Below are 17,596 nucleotides of genomic sequence, written 5' to 3'. Positions count from 1 at the left end.
TGCTGCTTCTTCGGGAGCATTAAAGAAACGGACAGTTTCTCCATCTTGCACCCGCAATCGGGAAGGGTAGATCATTGCATATTTCACATTTGTATCTCTCAGCCATGCTCGGACCTCAGTAAATTGCTTCCTTTTCTTTTGGACCTCCGCAGTAAAGTCCGGGTAGAATGACAAGCGGACACTTTCATAGGTGATATTACCCTTCTGTCTGGCGGCCAACAAAATACCATCTCTATCTCTGTAATTCAGAATTCTCATAATGAAAGGCCTTGCAGGAGATCCCGGCGGTAGAGGCCTAGTCGGGACCCGATGTGCCCTTTATACAACAAAGCAACTGGAGAGAGTGGTAGGATGCAGTACCTCTTTTATAAGTTGTTCCGCAAACGTTTCTGGAGTAGACCCCTCCACACGCTCCGGTAGGCCCAGAATACGGATGTTATTACGTCTACTACGATTCTCAGCATCTTCCGCTCTGGTTTGCAGCATCTGGACCTGCTGTAATAGCTGCCTGGTGTCATTTCCAACCATTCTGGACACATCTTCCACGTCGCTTACTCTTTGCTCCACTGCAGACGTTCTCTCACGTATTTTGTCAAAGTCGTGCAGCAAACAGCTCAGATCAGACTGGAGATGATCTATTTTTGATGTAAGAGCAGCTTGACAGGCCTCTATAGCTTTCATGATTTGAGAGGCTTCAGCAGAGGCCATAGGGACATGAGACCCCTCACTTTCTTGCTCTGTCTGACTCATGGCATCCATGTATTGTTTAACAGTTGATGGAGCCACAGAAGAGGTTTTGCGGCCCATATAAACAGTCCACAGATCCTTGAATGACCAGCTTAGGTATGACACTCCTGCAGACTATCAGATAATTACTCTACAGAGTCCAGTGAGACTTGAGGATCAGTCAGTCAGACTGCTATAAAATTTTTCCCTACTATGTCAGGGGGGTAAGTATGTCAGTCCCACCCTACAGAAGCGCTGTATATGCCCAGGGGATCCTCCAGCAGCCACTACAGTGTCCACATAAACGGTTCTTTAGTAGGAAGATCGCAGTAGGTCCTGCACTGGCAGTGCTATCAGGGGAGAGACGCTCACTCACTCTGCCCCACTGAGTCTACCAGGTCTGAGAGGAGAGCTCCGGCACACCACCTCTGCTGTCAAGATAGCGCTCACCACGCGGCTCCTTCTCCGGTCCCACCGCAGGTCGCGTGCGTCCTCCCGGCACTGGAAGCAGCTTACTACGAGCCAACAACTATTGGTACGGTGCCGTCCCTTTAGAATGTTTCCTCCGCAACGCCAGGTCCTGACACCGCCGCTCCACAGTCTCGTCACCCAGTACCTTCCCGCTCTTACCCCTGCGCCGTCGGCATTCTCAGGATGGCACTTAACCCGCAGCGTGCAGGTCGGTATGGCGTGTCCCCCAAGCTTAGGGGGCTTGATGTTGCTTGTGGGAGCTTGATTAATCCCGATTCTGCCAGGTGTTTGTAGGGTTTTCCTCAGGATTTTGGAGGAGCACTGTGACTTTGCTTCCTCACGCCATGCAGGTTAGGCCACCCCTGGGAAGCTAGATGACTCCTCCTGTGTGAACTGTGCTGTAGTGGTGAGTTAGAGACGACCTGTCTAGGTAGAGCCCAGAAGGGCTGGTGTTGGTTTTGATGTTTTGTTGTGGTATGTGCTGAAGCTTCAGCCAAGTGACTGTTAACTTGGATGCCACAAATTGCGCTGTGCTGAGGAGCCAATATACCACTATTTGGACTTTTAACCTCCAGAGTCCCATTGCAAGTACACGATCCCTTATAATACTCCTATAGATAAATTGTTGGAAAAATTGGTTGTTTCAGGAAACCAACATTACAAATAAAAACAATCCTCAAATATTGTCATGGTGGGGAGTGGGGGAAACCCCCCCACCGTACAATGAAGGGAAAGTAAGGGAGCAGCTAGGCCTGGAAACAGGGAAAAGGGAGCTGGTAACTAACTAAGCATCCCTAAATCCTATCCCTGACTGTATGAGCCGCCCTTGGTGGTAGGGGGGATCATATTCTCAAACCTGGGCCCTACTGACCCTAAGAGTCCCTGCAATATGGCGTCAGAAGGTGGAGACAACCGATTCCTCCACGACACGGAGGAACCGGAGTCTCCAACAGGCCTAGCAACAAAGGGGAAGAAAGCAGCCAGCAGTGGACGACACAACAGGTAAGTGGCCAGAGGCAGAAAACACCACTGCCAACATGGACACCTACCTGACACAGCTGCAACAGGAGCTCGGGCTGCTACCACTGGATCCTGGAAATGAGCATAGGCCCAAACACACACACCAGGCAGGACCCAGCACAAACACAGAATCCAGTAAAAACAACCTGGACCACCATTATGCATGAACCATGGCAGCACCAGGCTGAGCTGCTTGTAGTTCCCCCTCCGTAGAACTCCAGGGACCCCCTTCCAGAGGTTAGGACATACAAAGGATATGTCTGGCATCCATGCTGACCTGAAACACCAAACAGGCCAGATATGACGCACCAAACCAGACATAACAACAACCCCAAACATAAACCCACACCAAACATGCAACAAGTGAGGTAGGGTAACTGAAACAGACACAAAGGGGTGACATCAGAAGACAACAGGTGATCTTGATGTCCCATAAGGTGGCCCTCAAGGACTGGGCAGATGGCAAAGCACCAGCTCCTCAAGACACAGAAGACAATCTCAAATCAGGCTCACAACTCCAGAACAATAAGAGCCAAGAGGCCACACCCAGTTCCACCTTGCTCATACCTTAACCCCATAAACACCAGAATGGGAAGGGAAACGGCCTTAGGCCTCTTGCACACGACCGTATGGCTTTTTCAGTATTTTGCGGTGCGCAAAAAACATATCAGAAAAAAATACGGATGACGTCCGTGACATACCGCAAAATTTTTGGACCCCATAGGAAAACTGGCTTTCTGTGAGCTTTGACATTTAAATTTCTTTTTATTGGTACACAAATCTTAATTTTTACAAAATCGTACTTTCCCCAACTCCTATGTTGTAAAAAGTAGAGCAGGTGCTTTATAATATGGCGCTCATTCTGAACACTATGATCTCTGAATCTATTTACACCAGGCAACTGACATTGCCAAATCTCTATACAGCTCTAATTCCTTTGCCTCTCCAAACAGTATAGGAATAAATATGACTACCATTGAGCCCAATGCAAACTGTAAAAATCTCTTTTCACCACGCTCCCTCTAGTGGTGGCTACAGGTAATTATCTGGGATTTAAGCTGGGAACTGACAGAACATGGTCTTACTTTACCACATGGCCCGCAGCAGTGATGTGGTCTGCCTCCATATCAAGGACCTCATTTTTTTTTTTTAAACACTTTATTAACAACAACCATTACATAAAACATGTTGTTATTAACATATATCAACATATTTTCCTTTAACCCCACAAAAACTCCCCCCCCCCCCCTTGCGATGCGTCTTCCTTCCCCACCACTCCTCCATCCAAGACAGAGGAGTAGTGGTGACGGGTGAGGTATGAGGAAGCTCCATGAGTTCCAGTCTCCCCAGATTCCAATCCATTTTTTCTCAGAGTTTCTCTGCTTATACAAAATATATTCATATCTTTTAGTAATATTCACCAGATTTAGCCATATGTTCATAGTGGGACTGATACGTGAAAACCAGGAGCGTGCTATCAATATTCGTGCCAAAAACATTATCTTAAATAAAAGATTTTTTTTATGTTGCTGACAGCTCACCTTGGCCAACTCACCCAGTACCCAGCATTCCGCGGAGAAAGGGATCTGCACCTTCAATTTTCCCTCAATATATTTATGAATAGCCCCCCAGTACTGTTTCAACTCTGCACAGGACCAGAACATGCAAATAATCTGCTTCGGGAACATCCCACCTAGGACAGTTAGAGTGAGAAATCTTCATCTTCTGATCCCAATTCCCTATCCACTCATTAACTTGTGTTGAAGTATCTATTTGAAACCTATTTCTTTCCTTTATACTCAAAAGTGCCGATCTCAACTGTAGGTACCGAAACCATAATCATTTCTGTGCTTTTTCTCTGTGCTAATTCTACAAATTAAATGATATCTCCATTACTTACTACCTGTGTCAAATATACAATATTACTTTTTTGCCAATATTGTTCCTTAGCTAGTTCATCTAAAGTTTGTAAATGCTGGTTATACCACAAAGGAGTGCATCCCAGTGAACCTTTCACTCCACACCATAGTCTAATAGAGTACCATGACTTCATGAAAAGATTCCTGGCTGATCTAAATTCTCTATCGGAGTTGATCAATTGATCAGACTCCAATAGAGTAAAAAAAATATCATATGGAGATCTGTTCACTAAGTCCCTGCAGAGTGGGCTATCTTTCCATTCCCGAAGAAAACAAAACTGTGCAGCTAAGAAATATCCCTTGACACACGGGAGGTTAACTCCTCCACTCTCCAGGGGCTTATACCAATGCTCTAACTTAAGTCTTACCCGTTTCCTCCCCCAAAGTAGATCATTATTAATCCTTTCGATTACCTTAAAGAACCTATCCGGGATCCAGACTGGAGAATTCCTAGAGATAGAGTAGCTGAGGAAGAATCACCATCTTAACTAAAGATATTCTATCAGCCTTTGATAAAGATAGACGAAGCCATGTTGTTATTTTTAACCTTAGCTTATTTATCAATGGCATCAAGTTGAGAGGAATAAAATCTTCCACCCTAGGGGAGACTGTGATACCAAGATACTCAAAGGAGTCACCAATTTTCAGGGTGTTCAGCGGACTATCATTGGGGAATAAGAATTTTTCTAAGGACATAGTGGTTACGTCTTATGGCATAATCGTAGTTTTATCCCAATTCACATCCAGACCTGAGGCTTCTCCAAAAGAGTTTATAATTTGCATAATAGTTAACAGGGTAGATTCTGTCTGTTGGACATAGAATAAAATATCATCGGCATATAAAGAAATGCGATCTTCCGTTCCCAATACCCCGAACCCTAGTATCCTGTCTAACCCTAGCAGCCAAAGGTTCAATATAGATATCAAATAAAAGAGGAGATAATGGACATCCCTGGCGAGTGCCCCAGGTCATGGGAAAGCTTCTTGTAAGATGTCCATTTATATTTAATCTTGCCGTGGGAGATCTATAGAGAAGCTTAACCATGTTAATAAACCTAGGGCCAAAGCCCATCCTATGAAGCACTCTCCATAGAAATCCCCACTCAACTCTATCAAAAGCCTTGGACGCATCTATAGACAAGAAAGATCGTGAAGACCCTCCAGAGGTCTGTATATTAGAAAAAAGACGATGTCAATTATAATGGGTCCCCTTATTAGGAATAAAGCCATTTTGGTCTGGATGTATAATTGTTGTAATAACACTAGATAGCCTCATAGCTCTCCGATTCATACAATTGACCAAAATATTTTATAAATACTTCTACTATTCCCTCCTGATCTTCCACCATAGTACCATCAGGCATACGTATACTACGGATCTCTTTCTTTGCATCCTGGCTTGCTATTACTCTAGCCAGCATCTTCCCAGGGCGACCTGCCTCTGAAAAATATTTTTGTCCTCTAAAGAACAGCTTCTGTTGTGCTTTATCCAGAAGAAAGTCAGAAAACGCCTGACTTGTCCGCTGCATAATCTCTCTGCCTTCCTCCGTTTTCCCCTTGACATACCTAGCCATTCCTGCAGAGGCTGCTTCCTCTAGTTCTTTCTCCTTCATAGCATAGCATTTGCTCAGGTTTGCAATTGTACTGATAAAAATCCCTCTCATAAATGCTTTAAACGCATCAAGGACCTCTTAATTGCATACATTTCATAATTATAATTTACTGCTCTTAATTGCCTTTCCTTTCTGTTGCATGACATGTTAGTTAAAAAAAGAAAATTACTAAATCCCTGCTTGAGTTCTTTGAAGATTAAAAAGATGTAATTTTTGGGTAAAATGTTTCCCACATTCATAAATGTCCTTTTCCATTGTGAACGGTTTTCCGATGATTAAAAAGATATGATTTCCGAGAAAAATATTTTCCGCATACTGAACAAAAATATGGCTTCTCCCCTGTGTGAATTCTACAATGTCTAACAAGATCCGATTTCTGAGTAAAGCATTTCCCACATTCTGAACACACATGTGGCCTCTGCCCTGTGTGAATTCTCTGATGTGTAATAAGATTTGATTTATTTAGAAATAATTTCCCACATTCAGAACATGAAAATGGCTTCTCTCCTGTGTGAATTCTCTGATGTGTAATAAGATTTGATTTTCTGATAAAAATTTTCCCACATTCGGAACATGAGTTTGGCTTCTTCCCTGGGTGACTTCTCTGATGTGACTTGTCTTCAATGTGCATCTTTTCATGAGCAACAAGATTTTTGAAAGCAAAACATTTACCACATTGAGAACATAAAAACGGCTTCTCGACTGTGTGAAATCTCTGATGTGTAACAAGATTTGATTTTCTGATAAAAATTTTCCCACATTCGGAACATGAAATTGGCTTCTTCCCTGGGTGACTCCTCTGATGTGCCTTCTCTTCAATGTGCATCTTTTCATGCGCAACTAGAGTTTTTTTGAAAGCAAAACGTTTCCCACATTGGGAACATGAAAATGGCTTCTCTCCTGTGTGAATTCTCTGATGTGTAATAAGATTTGCTTTTCTGATAAAAATTTTCCCACATTCAGAACATGAGATTGGCTCCTTCCCTGTGTCACTACTCTGATGTGATTTGTCTTCAATGTGCATCTTTTCATGTGCAACAAGATTTGCTTTTATGATAAAAGTTTTTCCACATTGAGAACACGAGTTTGGCGTCTTCCCTGTGTCACTCCCCTGATGTGACTTGTCTTCAATGTGCATCTTTTCATGTGCAACAAGAGTTTTTTTGAAAGCAAAACATTTCCCACATTGCAAACATGAAAACGGCTTCTCGTCTGTGTGGCTTCTCTCATGTTGAAGAAGTTCTAATTCATGGTTAAACGATTTTCCGCATTCTGAACACGAAAACAACTTAATCTTTGTGTCAGCTCTTTGTTCAACAGAACTTCTCCCGCTTTTATTTTGAGTTACAGTCTGTGATGAATCAGAAGATTGGGCCTGCTGAAATGGATCAAATGAAAGATCTTGGCTGAGTAGGGCTGACGGTATAGCTTCATATGTTGATTGTGTAATATCATGAGAAGTTGCCTCCAAAGCTAAAGTAATCCAATGTCCAGCTGAACTTCTGGTACAGTCATCTGCAAGAATAAAACAGATTTTATTACTGTGAATAATATAACCATAAGCAATTCTATATAAAAAGTTGAAAGAAAAACTTCCGCAAAAAAATGTATTCTCGGACCTGCTAGAAAGGTACATGATGTAACCTGTGCTGAATGTCATTTTCTTACCAGAGTCTGTATTTGTGAGTTATCACCTCCCTTCTGCTTCTCATCTGTGTCATGTGACCAGCAATCAGACTTTCCAAATGACACAGCATCTTATGTGTGGACAGGAAGTCAGTTTCTCTATGTATTCCTATGGGAGCCTCACTCTCATAGGAATGAATAAAGAAGTAGCTGACTTCCTGTCCTGTGTCAGTTGGAGATCAGAGAGTTGCTCACATGACACAGCTGAGGATCAGAAGGGGATAACTCACAAATACAGTCACTGATGAGAAGATTACATTCACTACAGATTACATGATGTACCTTTCTAGCAGGTCAGAGAATGAAAATTTTTGCGGGAGTTCTACTTTAATACAAATTGCAAGGTATAGAGCAAAATTAAATTATTAACGTAAGACAGCGGTGAGAAAACAGATCACAATCTAGCGGAAGACTTCAGAGCAAGGACCAGTAGATGATGTTCGGGCACAAGGCTGTTCTCTTCCAGTTTTCCACTTCTTCATAGGTCCATCTTCATGGCTATCTCTACACTTTTCAAGTGAAATTCTCAGTGGAGAATCATGAAGGAATTTGTGAATCGGAGCTATTAGGTGGTATCTCTTTGACACACATTCTTGGAAACCTTTTCGAGAAAATTAGACTGACAGAGTCCAGGGGTTCAAATGGAGGCCCCATTAGTTCTCAAAAAACTAAATTAAAGTCCAATTAAGGAATAAAATTGATAATGGAAGGTCTCAGTCTAGATGCAGCTTGGTTGAACCTCTGTATCCACGTGTACTTCAAAGTAGTCTCAATCAGGCCTCGAGAAACTTCGGAAGATGCAAAATTGCCGTAGGCTGGCTGCATCTGTGGAGTACTGTTTCCCTGCATCGTGCATATAGCTGAATAAAGCAAATTTTCGACAAACTGGGATGAGTGCCGTGAAATATATCTATACTGCTTTAGTCTCAAAGAAGGCACTCAAAGGCAAGATCAAGAAAGGAAATACTGGTCTACATTGATTTGGGGGACCATCACCATACTCTACCAAGAACAGAACCGGTTCCAGATCTTAAGGTACAGTTTATGGACGAAGTGACCAGCTTCCTACTAGCCTGAAAAGTCTTTATTATGTTATTCTAGAATCCTTTTATTTTTATGAACAACCTCTAAGGCTTTAAGCAGCAAGCTGAAATTTTGGGGGGTTTAAATGAAAAAAGTATCCTGATGTAGAAGGTCATAGTCTTCCAGGGCCATCTGTCATAGTGGGAGCATTATACCCCCTGGCGGCATTATGGAGCAGAATGAAACTGACTAGGGGTGTGCGAATCAAGCTTTGGATCCAAGATCCAAAGTTGATTCTTTCCCCAACTTCATTTTAATGCTGTCTCCGTATAGCATCAAAATGTATGTGCTGCACGGAGGCAGTATAGCAAGAATTTGGTGAAGAACTTCGGCCTTTGATTCAATGACTTTAAAACAATTTAAAACAGGAATCCGAAGTTGGCTTGGATTCCTGTTTTGACCCTTTCGCTACCAGCGCCGCACATGTACAGCGCTGGAGCGATGTGCGAACATGGCGCCCGCTTGCATGTGCAGCGGGCGTCATGGCTAGCAGATCTCTGCGGCTAATTACTGTGACCGGCAATAATGCCGATCGTGGTAATTAAATGCTTTAGATGCCGTGACAGAGTGAGGTCACGGCATCTAAATGCGCAAAAACCGGGAAGCTCACGCTTCTGGGCTTGCTACCGATGCCCTGGGTGGCCAAATGGGGCATCGGTACTTGCGCTGAACACTTTCAGCCTCGCTGATGAGGCTTAAAGGGACACTGACAGGCCGTTAGAGCATATAAAGTGACATATATTCGTCTATTGGTCTTAATATGCCTAATTAAACTATACCATTATCACCCCTCGCTGCCTTTCCGTTACTTATAAAAAGTGTTTTTATCAATATGCTAATTACCTTACTTTGTGCCCAAGGGTCTGTCCCTCATTCAGTTCTGTGCCCAGCCGCACCCCAACTGCCGTCTCCTAGTGCCGCCGAGCTCATTAGTATTCACGGCTTTTTTTTCTCCCGACGCGGCGAAATCACGTGCATGCCCAGTACTATCTTCCTGGCATCAGCTTCATCTTGTCTCTCCGTGCCTGCGCCGGATAAGGTCCCTGGCACCCTCCAGCTCTAGTAGAAGATAGTACTGGGCATGCGCGGGATTTCACTGCGTCGGGAGAAAAAAAAAGCCGCCCAGTGCAGTGAATACTAATGAGCTGGGCGGCACTAGGAGAATAATAAGCTGAAATATGAGCCACAAAATGATCACAATTTTTATTTTATTTTTAATATATAACAAATATAAAAGTTAAAATCACCCCCCTTCCCGTATAATTAAAAAAATAAATACCTAAATAACAATAAATATAAACATCATGGGTATCACCGCGACTGAAAATGCCCATACTGTTAAAATAGAAAAAAAAAATTATTCCAATACGGCGAATGGCGTAATGGAAAAAACTGTCAAAATGGACGATTTGCAATTTTTTCATTGCTTCGCACACACTCCTAAATGGTATCAATAAAAAGTAAAGATTGTTTCGCAAAAAATGAGCCCCTAAACAGCTCAGTAGACATAAGTATAAAAAAGTTATGGGGGTCAGAATATGGTGATGTAAAAAAATTATTTTTTTTCTAAAAGTTGAAATTTATTTTTACACTATTTAGACATAAAAAACCTATACATATGGGGTATCGTTGTAATCGGACTGACCGAGAGAATGAAGGGCATGGGTCAGTTTTGCTGTAAACAAAACACTGTGGGAACAAAACCCGTAAAACGGTGGAGGGATTGCGTTTTTTCCCACTTCCCACTACATTTTATGCCATAATTAATGGTGGCACGAGAAAATACAACTTGTCCCGCAAAAAATAAGGCCTCATACAGCAATGTGACCGGAAATATAAAAAAGGAAAATAGGGGAAAAAAATGAGAACGTAAAAAAAAAAAAAAAAAAACTCTGGTAGCCAGGGGGTTAAAATGTTTTTAAAGTCGTAGAATCGAAGGCCGAAGTTATTCCGGGAAGTCTCTTGAGAGACTAATTGAGCCTCCACGCAGCATATATCGTACATCCTTATAGTATAAAAACGAAGTTGGGGAACGAATCGACTTCAGATTTTAGAAACAAAGCGCGATTTGCTCCCCCCTAAAACTGACTGGGGCCACTGCAGGAGGCATTATACCTACAAGAGACAAGGGGCATTATACCTCCTGGGGGCACTACTGTTGGGTATTATACCTACTGGGGCACTGCTGAGGGGATTATATCAACTGAGGATACTACACAGGGCATTATACCAACTGAGAGCGCTACAGGGGGCATTACAATGACTGGGGGTACTACAGAGGGGCATTATATTTATTGGGGCACTAGGGGGGGGCCATTATAATTACTGGGGGCACTTTAGGTGGCATTATTACTACTGGGGGTTCTGTAGAGGCATTAATATTAGGGGTGCACCTAAATGAAAATTCTGGTCCGAAACCGAAACCGAAAATTCAGGATGCCCTTGACCGAAAACCGAAACCGAAACTGCCTTTTTGCCCAAATACTTTTAAAATACTTTTTTTTAAATGATTTTATTAATAATTCTTATTCATGAATTTAATAAATCATATTATATATGGAGAGGGGGATCTGTGGGTGGCTCTGTTATGGAGAGGGGGATCTGTGGGTGGCGCTGTTATGGAGAGGGGGATCTGTGGGTGGCTCTGTTATGGAGAGGGGGATCTGTGGGTGGCGCTGTTATGGAGAGGGGGATCTGTGGGTGGCTCTGTTATGGAGAGGGGGATCTGTGGGTGGCGCTGTTATGGAGAGGGGGATCTGTGGGTGGCGCTGTTATGGAGAGGGGGATCTGTGGGTGGCGCTGTTATGGAGAGGGGGATCTGTGGGTGGCGCTGTTATGGAGGGGGGGATCTGTGGGTGGCTCTGTTATGAAGAGGGGGATCTGTGGGTGGCTCTGTTATGGAGAGGGGGATCTGTGGGTGGCGCTGTTATGGAGAGGGGGATCTGTGGGTGGCGCTGTTATGGAGGGGGGATATGTGCACTGTTATGGGCATAACAGTGCACAGATCCCCCCTCCCCATAGCAGTGCCATAGACCGATCCCCCTACCCATAACAGCCCCGGCCCTGCTGCTCACAGCAGACTAATCACTCACTGCATCTTTATTTTACCTTACAATCGTGACACTCCAGTAACAACTCTGCAGGCAAAGCGGAGGGCGGCGTAACGTCACTTACTCACGTGACGCACCTGCTCCGCCCACTTTATGAATGAAGGAGGCGGAGCAGGCGCGTCACGTGAGTAAGTGACGTTACGCCGCTCTGCCTGCAGAGTTGTACTGGAGCGTCACGATTGTAAGGTAAAATAAAGATGCAGTGACTTAAAGTAAACCGCCCGCCCGCAGATGGTGAGCTACTTGGTGGGTGACAAATCCCACACCCCATATTTTCGGTCGATATGTAACAATATCGGCCGAAATGGATTAGGTACATTTTCGGCCGATATTTTCGGCTGCCGGAATTTCGGTGCACCCCTAATTATTATTATTGGGCACATTATGGAGGGTACTACTACTAACAGGGTCATTCTTGAAGAGCATTATCACTGTAGAGGGCACTATTACTAATGAGTACACTTTGGGAGAGAATTATTACTATTGGTGGGACTTTTGGGAGCACTTTGGGGTCTATCTGTATGGTACTGTTATTTCTTCATTTTAGTATTTGAGGGCACAGTGTTGAGGGTAGCATGGGATAACACTGTTGGGACACCAGGAGAAGAACGAAACATGGCTGAAAGAAGTTGTTAAAGAGGACCTTTCATGGGTCCAAACATAATAAACTAAGTAGCAGAACATGTAGGGGTTAATGCAGGGATGTGCTTTATTCTTGTGCATTGTCTTTTCTATTTTTTCATTTTCATCTGATTGTATATTTACTGTGACATATTCAAACACGTTTATTCATTATATTGTATTTTATTTTATTACAATGATATGAAAATTGCAGCTGTGGTCATCCATGTTATCCATTTCCGCATGTAGATTTTTCTACAGGTTTACATTTTATTTGAATCTTTAATATTTTGTATAGCCCTGTTCACATGATGCGGTTTCTCACACCCTGCGCTTGTGCTTTGCAGACAGACTTTTGCCTGTGCTGCTCCAGCCCAAGCGCGGGGATGTGGGAAGCCTATCATGTGGGGCCATTTTAATCTATGTTCTTTGAAAATGATGCTTCAGGTGTGAGTCTGCGAGCTGATTGATTTGTGACTAGGGGTGCACCGAAATGAAAATTCTGGTCCGAAACCGAAACCGAAAATTCAGGATGCCCTTGACCGAAAACCGAAACCGAAACTGCCTTTTTGCCCAAATACTTTTAAAATACTTTTTTTTTAATGATTTTATTAATAATTCTTTTTCATGAATGAAATTCATCTGTGGGTGGCGCTGTTATGGAGAGGGGGATCTGTGGGTGGCGCTGTTATGGAGAGGGGGATCTGTGGGTGGCGCTATGGAAAGGGGATCTGTGGGTGGCGCTATGGAGAGGGGGATCTGTGGGTGGCGCTGTTATGGAGAGGGGGATCTGTGGGTGGCGCTGTTATGGAGAGGGGGATCTGTGGGTGGCGCTGTTATGGAGAGGGGGATCTGTGGGTGGCGCTATGGAAAGGGGGATCTGTGGGTGGCGCTGTTATGGAGAGGGGGATCTGTGGGTGGCGCTGTTATGGAGAGGGGGATCTGTGGGTGGCACTGTTATGGAGAGGGGGATCTGTGGGTGGCGCTGTTATGGAGAGGGGGATCTGTGGGTGGCGCTGTTATGGAAAGGGGGATCTGTGGGTGGCGCTGTTATGGAGAGGGGGATCTGTGCACTGTTATGGAGAGGGGGATCTGTGGGTGGCGCTGTTATGGAGAGGGGGATCTGTGGGTGGCTCTGTTATGGAGGGGGGGATATGTGCACTGTTATGGGCATAACAGTGCACAGATCCCTTTCCCCATAACAGTGCACAGATCCCTTTCCCCATAACAGTGCACAGATCCCTTTCCCCATAACAGTGCACAGATCCCTTTCCCCATAACAGTGCACAGATCCCCCCTCCCCATAGCAGTGCACAGATCCCCCCTCCCCATAGCAGTGCCATAGACCGATCCCCCTACCCATAACAGCCCCGGCCCTGCTGCTCACAGCATCACTCACTGCATCTTAATTTTACCTTACAATCGTGAGGCTCCAGTAACTAACAACTCTGCAGGCAGAGCGGAGGGCGGCGTAACGTCACTTACTCACGTGACGCACCTGCTCCGCCCACTTTATGAATGAAGGAGGCGGAGCAGGCGCGTCACGTGAGTAAGTGACGTTACGCCGCCCTCCGCTCTGCCTGCAGAGTTGTTAGTTACTGGAGCCTCACGATTGTAAGGTAAAATTAAGATGCAGTGACAAAGTAAACCGCCCGCCCGGCGCCCGCCCGCAGATGGTGGGTGACAAATCCCACACCCCATATTTTCGGCCGATATGTAACAATATCGGCCGAAGTGGATTAGGTGCATTTTCGGCCGATATTTTCGGCTGCCGAAATTTCGGTGCACCCCTATTTGTGACATCATGTTACCACCACCCACTAGATGGGGGAGGGTGCATGGGCCTTTAAATTTCTCCAAGCTCCCAGACCACATTGTTACGACTAAGGAGAAGGTCTCCGAAACGCGTAAACAACTTGTCTGTGATACTGTCCTCTTACATGATGTGATTTAATAAAGAGGAAGATTTTATGGGAAGAAAAATAAGTGCCGGAATCGTCCTTTTCTATTTCACTTAGCATGGGATAACACTGTTGGGACACCAGGAGGAGGATAACTAAACATGAGTTGTTAAGTGTTGTCTGGGCCGAATGGAGAAGATGAGGAAAGATAACGTCTACATCAAGGGAGACGTCCCTGAATATAATAATAGGTAGGTGGTGCTGTATTCTTCTGTACGTGTGATAGCACGAAATGTAATGTCCATTAAAATATGTCTTTAGCATTGGGGAGGGGGTTGGATGGAGAATTTGACACATTTGCATTGAGATTTGGGCCCCAAATCTTTTGAGACCGTAGCAACACCCATGATTTCCACAAGTCCAACCATGTCCAAGTGAAAACCTGCAACGTAGTAAATTCTGGTACCTGGGACGCATAGCTTGTGGCAGGGGTCCACCTGCGGTCATTTTCACGGGGCAGTGCTTAAACACTATCCCTAGTATGTCTACAGTTGGATTTCTGAAGGAACGAATCACTAGAAGAGGAGGTTGAGAGTACAAAGAGAACCTCATCTCTTCCTCCTAGACTCTGGTGACCACCATTCCTGACACTAATAGCTCTGATCTTCCATCCTCCCTCTCTTATTTGGGTGTATGTCTCCATGTTCTGTTCTGTGTCAGCACACAATAACATTTTATGTGACCCTAATAGGAGCTAATGGTTCCTCACTCTCAAAGTCAGAACCACATTTTCACCCTTATCTAATTTCTATTTTGGTTGAAAAACCTTACAGAATACAGACCATAAAGAATTCAACATAAAATTGTAGTATCCAGTGAAGGAGTAGAATCTGTGAGTCTTCTCTGCTTTATTACTGGTCACTACTCACCTGGGCGGTTATCTGTAGGAATGTCCTCTATACTCTGCTCATCGCCCCTCACATCTGTCTCTGTAACAAGCTATGAAAGAAATAATGTAGAAGTCATCAGACAGTTGGAGAAGTCGTGTGGAAGGTTTTTTATGAACAGAAAATATCAGTAGTTAGATTGACAGCCAAACATGATCAAGCAGCAGTAGATGGTGAGGTATAATGTAGCGCTGAGAGCAACCAAATAATACAAGTAGTTTAAACCCTTAGTGACCACCAATGCACCTTTTTACATCGGTCACTAAGGGGCCCTAGGCTGAGCATTTTTTTATGGTGGCCCAGGCTAAGCATTGCATGGGTCCAGTGCAGCAGAGAGCAGGGATTCGACCCTCACATGAGAGCCACTCTCCTGCTCTAACAGTGTGGCCTGGCAGGATCTACGATCCAGGCCATTTAATCTCTTACATGCCGCAGACAATAGCGCCCAGGGCATGTAAGCGGTTACAGAGGGAGTGGACTCCCTCTGTCTCCCATTGACACCCCGCAAATGAGATTGCTGGGTGCCGATGTCAGTGCAGCAGGCCAGGGCCTAATGAAGGCCCCTGGCCTGACTCGTGTGTTCCAGAAGGCTGTGCGTGTCCCGGAAGTGCCCTGCTACCCATGATATTCTGCAATAAATCCAGATCATAAATGATCACGTGCTTCTGATAATACGTCATTAGAAAACATTTCTTGTAATCTGCACGTCACCTGTATAATCTCATCTGTAGTGATACCAGCAATTTGCAGATGAAATTATTTGCTGTAGACCTGTTGGCACATTAGTTACACTTGGGGCACCTCTTCAGTTCTCTTCTTCTGCCTTTGGGGGGCAGTGTGGCTACTGCAGTGTTCAGGCTTCAGTTGTAGGTTAGCCGGGGCCCAGAGGCAGGAGTTGGGTGGGCAGGCTTCCAGCTCAGTAGGCTAGGCTTCCAACTGGGCAGGCAGGCCTGTAGTCACAGTGCTCCTGCTTCCCTATTGGCACTGCAGGAGTGTATGTGACTCAGCAGATTGAGGAAGTAGCTCTACAAATCAGCTTAAGATCTCATGCACATGAATGAGTGTGTGCCCCGTGCCCGTACTACGGCCTGCAAACAGAATGGGTCTGTAATCCACAAGATACTGATCAGATGCCCACGGAAGCATTATGAAGAATTTCCAGGGGAGTTTGGTCCGTGCACGTTCTTGTGCATGAGCCCTAACACTGAGCACCACAATCAGGGGGACCACTTTCATATGCCCCAAAAGGAGGGCATCATACCCAGGTGATGATATAACACACAGAATGAAGACCATAATCTATATATCAGCGTTGGCAGATATTACAGGCAGGAGGTAGAAAAGAGAGGAATGCAACGCCCAGAATGTCCAAGCTGTTATTATGGGATTGGCAATATTTCAGGACAGGGGTATAAGAGGAGAGGACTACATCTCCCAGAATGCCCAGGCCGTTATTATGGAATAGAGGAATTTTCTGGGAGGGGTATAAAATAAGACGACTACAACTCCCAGAATGGCCAAGCCGTTATTATGGGATAGAGGATATTTCAGGGAGGGGTATAAGAGGAGAGGACTATTATATTAACCCAAACGTTTCTCAGGCTCACCACTTCTCCGTTACTGAGCCTGGCCCCTGCACTGATCACATGCCCCCTCTGCTCGGCTCGGCACTAGGCACTTGCCCTCGGGTGCCTATTCGTAAATACGGCTCTGATGACAGAAACTGAATGCTAAGGGTCACAGAAAGAGGAAATGATCCACCAAAGGAATGGATGACAGATGTGTGACATACAGGTAGAGAGTGGATGAATGAGCAGTACTGAACTGAATCTGAATTCAAGTCAGCAGATCAGCCAGGACACAACAGCAACGCAACAAGCAAATCTCAAACACAGGGAAAAAAAGACCATAAAACTACAGATCCCAAAATACACAGATACAAAGATACAGTCACAGGACGACTAGTCTCAGAATACAGAACAAAGTACGAACTACCTGGAAGGGAATGCATCTAGAAAGCACCTGAAAACCAGAACTGTGTAAGGCCTGAATATATAAAGGCTAGACAATCAGAAACTCCCCCCTAATCACCAGACAAAGCTAGGCGATAACCATGCCCAGATTCAGAAACAAGGCAACTGAATAAAAAATACCCAAACAAAATGAGAAACCAGTTGAAAATGAAGCAACAGGCAGACCCCTGTTGCTTGTAACAACCTAACATTATAAACTGGAATACAGTCAATTTTCATATCCTGCAAAGGAAAACATACACCAAACATGTCCTGAACATAACCATATCAGCAATATGGCCACATTATCAGTTTTTGGTAGGGTGGGCACCTTCACTGCCGGTTATCTGACCCAAATATCTACAGGTCTTCTGTATAAATCCAATGGGTTCCCTATTCCAACGAGCAGTCTCCATAACTAGAGATATGTAATGTTTATAGTCAGCTGTAATCCTGCCATCTCCACCTTTCTCATTATACAAGGATA

General features: G+C 44.5%; 1 protein-coding gene across 5 annotated transcripts in view; it reads right to left on the bottom strand.

The window, feature by feature from the left end:
- LOC121004464 (oocyte zinc finger protein XlCOF22-like) overlaps nt 1-17,596 on the bottom strand; it is a 125,976-nt gene that overhangs the window by 43,609 nt on the left and 64,771 nt on the right. For 4 of the 5 annotated variants that reach the window (XR_005779717.1, XR_005779716.1, XR_005779715.1 and 1 more), the window contains 2 exons: nt 5,825-7,264; nt 3,146-3,352 (listed from right to left, as the gene is read on the bottom strand). The exons of the other annotated variant lie outside the window; for it this stretch is intronic. The gene's annotated coding sequence lies outside the window, so the exon portion shown is untranslated. Of the gene's footprint in view, nt 1-3,145; nt 3,353-5,824; nt 7,265-17,596 lie in introns of those variants that run through there. 5 annotated transcript variants of the gene reach the window in all.

The sequence above is a fragment of the Bufo bufo genome, chromosome 6 (genome assembly GCF_905171765.1).
Source record: "Bufo bufo chromosome 6, aBufBuf1.1, whole genome shotgun sequence".
In the NCBI taxonomy this organism is placed as follows: domain Eukaryota; kingdom Metazoa; phylum Chordata; class Amphibia; order Anura; family Bufonidae; genus Bufo; species Bufo bufo.
Note: the sequence above shows the minus strand (reverse complement) of the source record. Positions and strands in the feature narration are given on the sequence as shown.